Source organism: Apodemus sylvaticus, chromosome 1, assembly GCF_947179515.1.
Source record: "Apodemus sylvaticus chromosome 1, mApoSyl1.1, whole genome shotgun sequence".
In the NCBI taxonomy this organism is placed as follows: Eukaryota; Metazoa; Chordata; class Mammalia; order Rodentia; family Muridae; genus Apodemus; species Apodemus sylvaticus.
Window position 1 is genome coordinate 157,429,263 of NC_067472.1, and position 13,234 is coordinate 157,442,496.

At 37.3% G+C, this 13,234-nt stretch overlaps 1 non-coding gene across 1 annotated transcript; it reads right to left on the reverse strand.

The window, feature by feature from the left end:
* Positions 1–11,156: 11,156 nt before the first annotated feature.
* On the reverse strand, positions 11,157–11,263 carry LOC127676556 (U6 spliceosomal RNA). The gene has a single exon (XR_007976025.1). It is a non-coding gene; the product is annotated as a U6 spliceosomal RNA (small nuclear RNA).
* Between the last annotated feature and the right edge of the window lie 1,971 nt (positions 11,264–13,234).

The following is a 13,234-nucleotide window of genomic DNA, read 5'->3' on the forward strand; positions in this document are numbered from 1 at the left end:
TAAGATGGTACAACCACTGTGGAAATCAGTCTGGCAGTTCCTCAGAAAACTGTACATGACACTTCCGGAGGACCCTGCTATACCTCTCCTGGGCATATACCCAAAGGATTTCCCGGCATGCAATAAAGACACATGCTCCACTATGTTCATAGCAGTCTTATTTATAATAGCCAGAAGCTGGAAAGACCCCAGATGGCCCTCAAAGGGGGAATGGATACAGAAAATGTGGTATATTTACACAATGGAATACTATTCAGCAATTAGAAACAATGAATTCACAAAATTTTTAGGCAAATGGTTTGATCTGGAAAATATCATCCTAAGTGAGGTAACCCAATCACAAAAGAATACACATGGAATGCAATCTCTGATAAGTGGATATTAATTAGCCCAGAAGCCCTGAATACCCAAGGCACAAATCGCATAACATATGGCTCCCATGAAGAAGTATGGAGAATGTCCTGATCTAGCATTGGAGGGGAATATAAGGACAGAGAAAAAGGAGGTAGGTGATCGGAGAATGGATGGAGAGAAGAAGGTTTATGGGACATATGGGGAGGGGGGATCCGGGAAAGGGGAAATCATTTGGAATGTAAACAAAGAATATAGAAAATTAAAATATTTTAAAAAAGAAAAAACCAATAAAAAGATAACATTGAAAGATATTAGGTTATATAAATGTAGTAAATTAATCAAGATATTATATTTGAATAGGCATTACTATTTTTTTAACATCTTGAATCTCTTTATTTTGAAATTTTTTTGAATTTTATCACTATTTTTATTAATGATTCCATTCATTTACATCTCAAATGATATCCCGCTTCCCAGTTACCCCTCCACAAGCCCCCCATCACTCAACCTATTTCTGCTTCCTCTCCTCTATGATGGTGCTCCCCTAGCCATCCACCCTCTCCTGCCCCACCCCTCCAGCATCCCCCTCCACAGGGCCAAGGGCCTCCCCTCCCATTGATGTCAGACAAGACCATTCTCTGCTACCTGTCTCTGGAGCCATGGATTCCTCCCTGTACACTTCTTGGTTGGCCGTCTAGTACCTGGGGACACTGGATGGTCAGGCCAACTGATGTTGTTCTTCCTATGGGGTTGCAATCTCCCTCAGCTCCTTCAGTCCTTCTGCCAGCTCTCCATCCAGGGTCCGTGAGCTCAGTTTGAGGCTTGGCTCCAAGCATCCACATCTGTATTGGTCAGTTACTGGCTGAACCTCCACAAAAGCATCTTTGACAAAATATAACACCTCTTCATATTAAAAGCATTGGAGAGAACAAAAATTCAAGGTCCATACCTAAATATTATAAAAGCAATATACAGCAAACCAATTGGAGAGAAACTCAAGGCATTCCCATTAAAATCAGGGACAAGACAAACACTTTCTCCCTACCTATTCAATGTAGTGCTTGAAGTCCTAGCCAGAGCAACTAAACAACAAAAGGAGATCAAAGAGATACAAATTGGGAAGGAGAAAGTCAATATATCACTATTTTCAGATGATATGATAGTATACATACGTGACCCCAAATATTCTAGCAGAGAACTACACCCAATAAACAACTCCAGCAAAGTGGCTGGATATAAAATTAACTCTAAGAAATCAGTAGCCTTCCTCTACTCAAAGGATTAATGGGCTGAGAAAGAGATTAGGGAAACAACACCCTTCACAATAGTCACAAATTATATAAAATATCTTGGTGTGACTCTAACCAAGCAAGTGAAAGATGTGTATGACAAGAACTTCAAGTTCATGAAGAAAAAAATCAAAGATCTCAGAAGATGGAAAGGTCTCCCATGCTCATGGATTGTCAGGATTAATCTAGTAAAAATGACCATCTTACCAAAAGCAATCTATAGACTAAATGCAAACCTTATCAAAATTCCAACTATTCTTTAATATAATGATTTTAGCTTAATAATTTAGTGTTCCATAACAACTCTATTGAATAATTTTAGTAATATCCTTTCACATATCTTTTCTGAAAAGTGAGCAATTTTGACCTTAAAGCTTTTTCAATTTTGTTTATTTGTGTGAGACAGGACCTTAAATGTGGCCTAGGTGGCCTGTGAATTCACATTCTTCTTGATTTGTCTCTGGTCACATCTGGTTCTATGCTGCCATTTTTTTTTAAATTGTTTAATCTTTTTTTTACTACATATTTTATTCTCCTCCTGGTCCAACCTCCGAGTGTTCCCCATTCTATATCTCCTGCCCACCCACTGTCTCCACTAAGATGTCCCCACTCCCCACCCCCACCCACCACCCCCCACTCCCACTCCACCATACCTCAAAATTCCTAGGCCTCCAGTCTCTTGGGGGTTAAGTGCATCTTCTCTGGCTGAACCCAGACCTGGCAGTCCTCTGTTGTATATGTCTTGGGGGCCTCAAATCAGCTGATGTATGCTGCCTGTTTGTTGGTCAAGTGTCTGATAGATCTCGGTAGTTCAGATTGAGACGGCTGGTCCTCCTACTGGGTCGCCGACCTCCTCAGCTTCTTTCTGTCTAATTCAATTACACAGGTCAGCAGCAGGTCTATTGGTTGGGTGAAAATATCTACATCTGACTCTTTCAGATGTTTGTTGCAATCATTTTAAGTTTTCTTGATCTGTCCATTGAGGAGAGTAGAGTGTTGAAGTCGCCCACAATTATTGTGTTAGGTGCAATGTGTGCTTTGAGCTTTAGTAAAGTTTCTTTTATGAATGAGGGTGCCCTTGCATTTGGAGCATAGATATTCAGAATGGAGGGTTCTTCTTGGTGGATTTTTCCTTTGGAAGGACAGTAAGAAGTATCCTGTGTCTCTTTTGATGACTTTGGGTTGAAAGTCAATTTTATCTGATATTAGAATGGCTACTCCTACTTGCTTCTTAAAACCATTTGCTTGTAAAATTGTTTTCCAGTCTTTTCCTCTGAGATAGTGTTTGTCTTTGACATTGAGGTGTGTTTCCTGTATGTAGCAAAATGTAGGGTCCCGTTTATGTATCTAGTCTGTTAGTCTATGTCTTTTTATTGGGGAATTGAGTCCATTGGTGTTAGGAGATATTAAGGAATAGTGATTATTACTTCCTGTTATTTTTTATGTTATTTTTTATTTGTGTGGTTATCTTCTTTTGGGTTTCATGAAATAAGTTTACTATCTTGCTTTTTCCATGGTATAGTTTCCCTCCTTGTATTGGATGTTTTCCACCTATTATCCTTTGTAGGGCTCAGTTTGTAGAAAGATATTGTGTAAATTTGGTTTTGTCATGGATTATCTTGGTTTCTCCATCTATGGTGATTGAGAATTTTGCTGGGTATAGTTATCTTGGCTGGCATTTGTGTTCTCTTAGAGTCTGTATGAGATCTGCCCAGGATTTTCTAGCTTTCATGGTCTCTGGTGAGAAGTCTGGTGTAATTCTAATCAGTTTCCTTTATATGTTACTTGGCCTTTTTCTCTTACTGCCTTTAATATTCTTTCTTTGTTTAGTACATTTCGGGTTTTGATTATTATGCGATGGGAGGTATTTCTGTTCTGGTCCAGTCTATTTGGAGTTCTGTAGGCTTCTTGTATATTCATGGGCAACACTCTCTTTATGTTAGGGAAGTTTTCTTCCATATTTTGTTAACGATATTTTCTGGCCCTTTAAGTTGTAAATCTTCACTCTCATCTATACTTATAATTCTTAGGTTTGTTCCAATTGTGTCCTGGATTTCCTGGATGTTTTGGGTTACAAGCTTTTTGCTTTTTGCATTTTCTTTCACTGTTGAGTCAATGGTTTCTATGGTATCTTCGGCATCTGAGATTCTTTCTTCTATCTCTTGTATTCTGTTGTTGATATTTGCATCTGTGGCCTCTGATTTCCTCCCAAGGTTTTCTATCTCCAAAGTTGTCTCTCTTTGTGATTGCTTAGTTGTTTCTACTTCTGTTTTAGATCCTGGTTGGTTTTGCTCAGTTCCTTCACTTGTTTGTTTTTGTTTTCCTATATTTCTTTAATAGATTTTTGTGTTTCCCCTTTCATGCCTTGTGCCTGTTGACTCAATTTCTCCTGCATTTCTTTAAGTGATTTTTGTCTTTCCTCTTTATTGGCTTCTCTCTGTTTACCCATATTCTCCTGAATTTCTTTAAGTGATTTTTGTGTTTCCGTTGTAAAGGCTTCTAACTTATTCATGTTCTCCTGTATTTTTGTAATAGATTTATTTATGTCCTTTTTGTGTTACTCTAACAGCATCATGACCAGTGATTTTAAATCCAAATCTTGTTTTTCTGGTGTGTTGGGGTATCCAGGACTTGCTGTTGTTGGAGAATTGGGTTCAGATGCTGCCATATTGCCTTGATTTCTGTTAGTAATGTTCCTGCATTTCCCTTTTGTCATCTGGTTATCTCTGGCGTTAGTTGGTCCTGCTGCCTATAAGGCTATTTCCATTCCACTGGATGACTGGATTTCCCCTGGCACAGATTGCTGATGTGCTGCCCTACTCTTGGATGCCTTTGGAGCCCTACTGTGTCTTGTGCCAAGCAATGCTATACTCTGGTTGTCTCTGTGTACCTGGTATTGTCTGTCTGGTCCGCCCATTAGTAAAGATAGTGGATGCCCTGTGGACCCCCTCCAAGTGCTGATCACTCTGTAGTGCCAACGACCCAGGACAGGGCTTGTTTCTGGGTTTCAAATGCTCTACTGATGCTGGTTCTTGAATACCCCACTTCTACAGAATAACCTGCTCCTGTCTGTTCTCCAATGAATATCAGAAAGTAGGATCTTCCCCGTGTCAGATGTGGCACCGGTTTACCACATCTGATGAAAGGGGCAGTGGTGATTAACCTGCTCCTGCTGTTTCTCTAGAGAGTATTAGGTAGTCTTTCCCATGTCAGATGTGGCACAGGTCTCTGGCTGAGGTGGCTGCTTGGTCACAGGAACCAAGATGGTGGTGATCTTGGACCATAGGGCTCTGTCTAACCACAGGCTCCCTGCAGGTCACGTGTTCCCCTGGCTTAGCTGCTGAAACCAAGATGGTGGCGATCTGGGACTACAGGGCTCCATCTAACTGTGGGAGTCTGCAGGTCAGACACTCCCCCAGTGGATACCTGGATAAGTCCCCAGGCAGCTGTAGAGCTGCTCGGCTCCCTTGTGCAGAAGGAACTCAAGCAGGCTGTGTCCTGGGCAATCCTTCACTCTGATGCCCTTTGCGTACCTGGCTGAGCTGCAGGAGCCTAGATTGTGGTGACCTTGAACGGCAGGGTTCCATCTAACCGACTCCCTGCAGGTCAGGTGTTCCCCTGGCGGAGCTGCAGGTACCATCATGGTGGCTTGGCTTGTTTCTTAAGACCATTTGCTTGTAAAATTGTTTTTCAGCCTGGTTCTATGAGCCTTGTCTGCTGCAATGTTTTTGGTGCCTTTGTTTTATTGACAGAATAGGTGTAGATGAGAAGTCAGTTATAAATTAATGTTCACTCAATTCATTTGAAGGGAGGCTGAGCCATGGTGCTTCTCAGAAGAACCTGAATTTTTACGTCTGTGTGAGTCTCCATTTGGCTTCTGACGTTCAGTCTTTCTGCCAACAAACGTGTGGCCCTTCAAAAGCATTTCCTCTCATAGATTATTTATGGCTCAATCATTTGCATGTAATAACGTCCATGACAGGCTTTATCAGCCATTTAAAAAGTGTTTGTGATATGAAACAGATTGATTCAGGTGGCTAAGAAATAAACATACAATCACTAACTATTATAAATCAAAATGTGACCCTATTAAGAGCATGATGCTTGAGAAGACCATACTGAGGGAAACTGACCCAGCATGGAGAGTTCTTGAAGCATGAACTGGCTTTTCAATATGGTGCCAGTCACATGCTTATGTTAATGAAAAGGGAGCCTTCAGTGGAGATCTTCATCTCCAAATTCCAATTACAACTGCATAATGATACAAATATGTCATTTCTTGAGCTCTAATTTTAAATACAATTGGTTATAAAATATTATTCCAAAGAATGGTACTATAAATCTCTAATGAGTTAGTTAAATGAAGATTTTAAATAGAGCTAAGCATTAAATCATTGAATACTTTTTCATTAAATCACACCTAGATTGACACTTAGAGTTTTAATTTGTATATAAGAATGTCTCACACTCAGCAGATCTGAAGCTCCTCTGTGCAGAATTACAATAATTAAAGATGCTCGCGGTAACAGCCCCAGAATATAAAGCACTGGTTTCAAGGTCTATTTCTGAGTCTTCAATTCACTTCTCCAGTGAAATTAAAGTATGTCTAAAATATTTTCTTCCTAAACTGAATTTTAAAGTAAATCAAAGAATCTATATATACATAATCTACATATAAGTAAGAAATGTCCAATTTTATCACAAGGAATAATCATCTTCAAGGATGTCTGTTGCAAGGTTCATGAATATAAGGTAATGATTTTCTATTTATATCTTTTTTTTTTGAGACAGGGTTTCTCTGTGTAGCCCTGGCTATCCTGGAACTCACTCTGTAGACAGGCTGGCATCGAACTCAGAAATCTGCCTGCTTCTGCCTCCCAAGTGCTGGGATTAAAGGTGTGTGCCACCACCACCCAGCCTATTTATATCTTTTTAATTTCAGAAGGCATACTGGAATTATACTGCATATAAGATTAAATAATAAAAATATGGAATATGGATGTAAACTAAATAAACAAAATGCCCAAGCCAAATTTCTATATATGCTCAAATATTTCTGAGGAAAAAGCACATGGCAGGAAATATACTTGACAGTTTTAAGAGTAAAGAGAGATAAAAAGGCACAGTAAAAGTACTACAGATGAAGTTCTTTGAATGCATTTCCAAGTACACTGAAGATAAAGAAATTGTGAGCCTAATTGGGGTAAAGTTGAGCAGCTGTATATGAGAGAACTAAGATTTTTTCATCTGAAATCTCTAAGGTGTACTGGTGATGCTTAGTATAAATTCACTACAAAGCCAGCTGAATATTTATATCTCAGTGTGTCACAGAAAATAATGAAATTGCAAACTGTTTGCAGGAACAGAAAATTCATCTATTTTTACTGGAACATTTTGGTATATTAGATTATTTTCCCCTTATTTACTTTCCCCTCCCTTCTTAAGATGACATTTGATCCATTGTCTAGCTGTATATCTTGTTGTACACAGCTTAGGTGAGATCTTCATTAGTGTGTATAAGATTTCGCTTGTCTTTTTCTAGTTAGCTACACCAATGAGAATTTTACTGTTACACAGGTATTTACTAGCTGTATGACCTGGACATAAAATAAATATTCTGAGAAGAGTTTTAAAAGGCTTACAACTGAAAACAATTAACCAATACATACTATATGCATAAATATACATCTCAGGGGGCAATAATGGGTGATTTAAAGTATTTTTATTTGATTGAGTTCATTATTCATTATTATACCAAAAAATGTATAAAAATAGCTTTATACAAGAGGTAGTCTAAGTATAACAATGTTACATGCACTCAATGGGATACAGAGCAATATAATTTAAGACCAGATGGTTAGAATGATAGTTCTTAAGCTAATATCCCTCCTTCAAATGACCATTTAATGAAGAGGGAGGTAGGGTAAAATTATTTAAAAAGCTGTTTTGAAAAAAAAAATCAGCAAGTTTTTAAAAAGGAAAATGTAGCATACACATGTTTAATTATATTTAAATGCAAAGATGAGATTTACATATCTAAGCAACTAGAGAAATACAGGTAGAGTCCAACTTAAGTGTCTAGAACCAATCTACGGGTTTTACTATGAACAACTGGTATACCTATCATAATGTAAAATACTTAAATGTAACAGAATATACACTGGACTGGCAGTGTCTCAGGACTCCATTAAGCAGACTTTTTTTTTTTTTTGCATGTTGATTAAAAACTAAAGGCCATAGGAGACTCCCACTTATATAAAGCCACAGTTGGATGTCTGGTAACCCTAATGTCAATCAGCATTTAAACCTACTGCTTATGTATGGCTTAGTACTGATTTCACCAGCCCACCTAATGTCGTCACTGACTACTCATTGTCCAAGTAATAGCATCTGAAGTAAGGACCCTAAGTACACTTTAGTTTGCTCTGTGTTAGCAGTCCATGTTACACATGGACCTTTCAACCAGGCCCATCTGCCTATGGGCCATGAAAATTGGCCCATACAACACAGCCTCCACACACTGCAGGTGATTCACACATGGACACATTAACCTTGCCTACAACTCTTCCCAACTGACTAGAAAAGATTTTCCTTGTCAAAGTACCTTCATAAAGACAAAGATGACACTTAGTTTTGTAAAAGAATCACAGAAAAGCACCCAGTGAACCTACTGAAGCTGCAACTATTGACCTGGAATCATGGAAATTCCCAAGCTCATTAGCATGGAATTCAATGCAACTCATTTGAAGTTCAGAGAAGAAAAAGACAATACAAATAGTAAACAAAGAGATTTCATAAAATGTCGTAATCAACCTTAAAGATTTATCTGTTTTTTTTCCAAACAAATCAGATCAAAATAAAATTTTACACAGTGAGCTTTAATTATATTCACACCCATCTCTTTCCAGGTTCAAATCCCTTCTCTACACACCCAACTTTATATCTCCTTATTTTTTTTTTTAAACCTTAAAGACCAATTTGTGATGTCCAAATAATTATCCATTTGTCCTCTTTCTGCTAGTGAATAGTTGATTTTTCAGTGGGTATACTCCCAGATAGAATACTCTCTGTCTATGAAAAGCGAATCATTGCTAATAGCTCTAAGGCTGGAGATGAGATTATACGCCTAATTCCTCTCTCTCTGATAGGATTGTATCTGGTTTGCGATTTCACAGATCATATGGATACAGTAACAACTATAATGTGTTTATGTGTTTAGCTGTCCTACTGTGTCCACAAGAGAATGTTTTCTTGTAGTCATCTCCTGCCCCTGGTTCTTAGTAAGCCTCTTTTTCTGTACTAATTCTTGAGACATCCAGTTTTATATACTTTCCCAGGTTCATCAAATGGAGCACAGAAAAGCTACTTGGGGGCAGTTTCCCTAAAGAAAATTTGCCTTCCTCCTCCCTGTTAGTAGCAAACAAACAAAAATCAAACATTTTAAAAAATGGTTTCACAAATAATTCTGGAAGCATTTTAAGAAATGTTCACATCAGTATTCACAGCACTTCCAAACAATAGAAGATGAAATTGCAGAAATATTTTGGGGGTCAGAGTCATTCTGACACCAAACCCAGTGAAAACATCATAAAAGCCTAACTTGTAAGCCAGGAGCTCTGATGGGTAGTTTAGATTTTGCAGTTTAGTGAATATCAGTTGAAGGAGAGTCTGCAATTTCACCAAATGTAATTTGCTGATGAGATCAGTCATATAATTGTGGAAGGCATGATTAAAGTTGGTGTGTTAATAATAAAACTCAGTTTGTTAAAGAGGATTAATAATCTAAATATGTATAAATGAATTTACCAGGTATAAATATAGAAAATTCTAGACACAAATATGCCAAATAGATGGATTTATGGATTGCATTGTATGCTAATCAGAAAAGAGGAGCTTTGACTAAACCATAATGCTTAGAAAAAAATGATTGTTCTATAATGATCTCATTTATATGATTAAAAAGCAGCAAGTAGCCCAGCTCCAGAAAACTTAAGAAAGTCTCCCATTCAGGCAGAAATTAGCATGAAAGAAGGAACAAATGAATAGGTAAAGAAGATTATAAGATCTTGTATTTGTGACTGGGACTAACTCTGGTGTCTCAGGGCCTGTAAGAGGATGCTGCTTCTAACTTGGTATTACCAAAGTTCCTTTACCCCTTCTAAACCAAGGAAATGCTGAAAAATTCTAGAGGACAGCTAGATGAGACAGTAACATGGAAAGACCATTCATTATCAATGAAGTATTTCAATGAGTGAGTTGGTAAAGAAAACAAAGAAAATTGAAAGTGTCTTAACATCTTAAAACATTGCTCTATTTCAAAACAATTTATGTCATGCCCAAGTATAACCTAAGGTTCTTTCACTATATATTCCCATATGATACATTCTTGTCTTCCTTGTGAATTAATCTGTGACCATTGATACAAAGACATTACTAAAGTCAGGCAAATCATATTAGATTTATTTATATTGGCAAAAATGACTGTGTATTAGAAAGTCTGTTTGGATGGGAGAAAAATTATACTTCTAAACATGTTTGTTATTATTAGATCAGCCTATATGTTATTTTTATTATTTGGTTACAATGAACATTTTATCAATTTATCAAGTTTGAAAAACTATTGAGAATGAAGACAGTAGGCAAAATGTCCTAAAAATATGATTTTTTGGAAACAGAATTTGAAGAAGCAAAATTGTCTGTTTATGCTATAAAGTACTTGACTTCATCTTTAAAATTTCCCTATAACACATAGTGATAATTCCATTTTTATATATACATCATACATAAATTACTTAATGCTTTAAAATGCTATGGCCTATACAATTGAAATCTATGGAAATAATATGTATATTATCTTCTGTAAATCAATATAATATATTTTCTATACTTGTGCTATAATATTACTATGTATACACAAATTATATAAAAACTTTAATATATATATTCTGTTTTAAAGTGAAGTTCAGAATATATTATTAGAATATGTAGAATTATGAACAGTACGCACCATATATCTTTCTTTCTGTTATATGAGTGCTACATGTGGTAGAATTAAAATTGCCCATAAGGACTTAAATAACATACTTAGTTTTTTGTTTGTTTGTTTGTTTTGGAAGTTAAAATGTAATTACATAATTTCCTCTCTCTTTTTCTTCTTCCAATTCTTCTTTTATGCACACACTTCTCTCAAATTTGTGGCTGCTATTTCTTTAGTTGTTGCAACACACACACACACACACACACACACACACACACACACACACACACACACGTGCCCCCCCCCCCCCACAACCTGCCTGTTATATATAATGTATGCATGTAATATCAAAACTGACTACTTAATATTTGGTAACCAACTTCAAAGCTTTTCTCTAGTGAAGACTATTTGTCCCACTCTAAATTCTGTAATTTCCTGAAATCTACAAATTGTGTAGATCTGAGGCTCCAAGAAGTTTCCCCCTTCCATGTTAGCAGGTCTATTGTTCTTTTTTTTCCTTCACAGAACAAGTTGTTAAAAATATGGAACACTTCCTGAATTTGTGTGTCATCCTTGCCCAGGGGCCATGCTAATCTTCTCTGTATCATTTCAATTTTAGTATATGTGCTGCTGAAGCAAGCACAGGTCTATTGCTCTTGTTCTTGTTTTCAAGTCTTGTTTAGGCAACCACCTTGATAAGACTTCATGGATGTAGCTTGTACAGAGCCATATTGGGGTATCCTGCCACATGGTAGGAACTTGACATTGGCTAAAGACAATCCCTGGCTTCAGGCAGGTATCTGAAATTAGGGCATAATAAGAAAGTAGGTTACAGCAGGAATTTTTATCCTAGGGTGGAGTGTTAAGATTGTACTTGACATTGGTCAAGGTGAACTTCTCCCAGCCTATGTTGAGCATTGAGCTCGGATTCCCACGCTAGTCAGGATCCTGCTCCACCTAGGGTGGAGAAGCTCAGAGTAAAGGTTAAGCTCATTGTTCCTCCAGGTCTAAGAATTCCTGAATTAAGCAGGTGACCCACCCAGCTGTTTGAGCAGAGGAGCCAAGGACAATCAGACAACTTCTCTGGAACTCAGCCCAGAGTCTGGGGGGAGGGATTTGCCCAAACTGTTAAAACTGTTAAAAGATTAAGTTGGGGCCTTAATCAGTAAAATATCGTCCTGGCCTCTTTCTTTTCGCCCCTTCCCCCTACATCCCTCAGCTTCTCTTCCAGTAACCCAGTTTGTAGTAGCTGCAGGCAGCTATGGAATACAACAGTAGCTTCTCTGTCATTTCTAGGAGGCACAATCTCACACAAACTTTCTGTCCTTCTGGCTCTTTCAATCTTTCTGTCATCTCTTCCACTATTATCCCTGATCCTTAGGTGGAGGAGCTGCATTGCAAATGTGTCAGTTGTGGCTGAAAACCACACGGTCATGTGTTATCTGCACATTAATGTATTTTATTTATGCAGTTTAATGTCTGTATCTGTTACAAAGAGATATTTCTTTGATGAGAGGCAAGGCACATAAAATCTGTGGGTATAAAAATAAATATTTAGAATGCAATTGGGAATTACAGTGGTATAGTAAAGTGGCAGTCACAGGTTCTCCTCCAAGAACCATGACTTCACTATCCCTGGTTAACTTTCCAGAACCAGGCATGATTTCCCTTGTGTTATGTGGGCAGTAAATTGAATTAGAGATCTGTTGGTTACCACCAAGTATGAATGCCACTATTGCATTCTCAGGCGATATCATGATATACGACTTGCTATTGTTTAGTCATAGATGTCATAGCTGGGTGTGACATCAGTTGCTTCCATTTTTGGGAAGGTAGCAATATCACTTATAGGTACCAATATAGGTAGTCCTTAGGAAGGGACTTTCTGGTCAGATGAACTTCAAGTTTTCTTGGTCCTATGTCCAAAGTATATGATATCTTTGGCAATAACAACTCAAGTATTTGGGGGGCATTAGTTAAAACATCAAATGAGTTTAGAGTAAGTTATCTTCTTCCTGTCATCAGGGTGGGAGATTTACAATTGAGTTTCTTCTCCTTAGATTTTCTCTGGAGAGAAGATTTATTTTTTCCCCCACTTTATTAGTTCTTTGAGAATATTTCTTGATTTATTTTGATGTTATTTATCCTCTCCCCCAGCTCCTCTTGCAGGCATATTTTGCTATCCACCCAATTAATAGTCCTTTTACTTAAAAAAAATCTATCAAATCCAAGTTGTGATTTTCATATAGTCTTTGATATATAGCCTTATATTTGAGTATTGTAGACCTATAAGGCCAACAATTCTTTTTTTAATATAAAATATCCATTTATTTTACAGAGTAAAATACTACCTTTATAATAGATTAAAGTTCATCTTAAATGTATATTTCATATATTATTCCACAGTTACTAAGAATTACAGTCACAAACAATTTAGTTTAGAGGAAATGTGTAAAAAAATAAAAGGCACAACTATGTAAAAATATGTGTACATAGAAAAATGCGGAATGAGGTGTGCTAAAGGTAAAGGCAGGTAATAAGGCTATATGAAGGCTACTTCTTCTCCTGACACGATCTAGAAATAACTGATGTGCTAATTCTGAAATCTGAACAT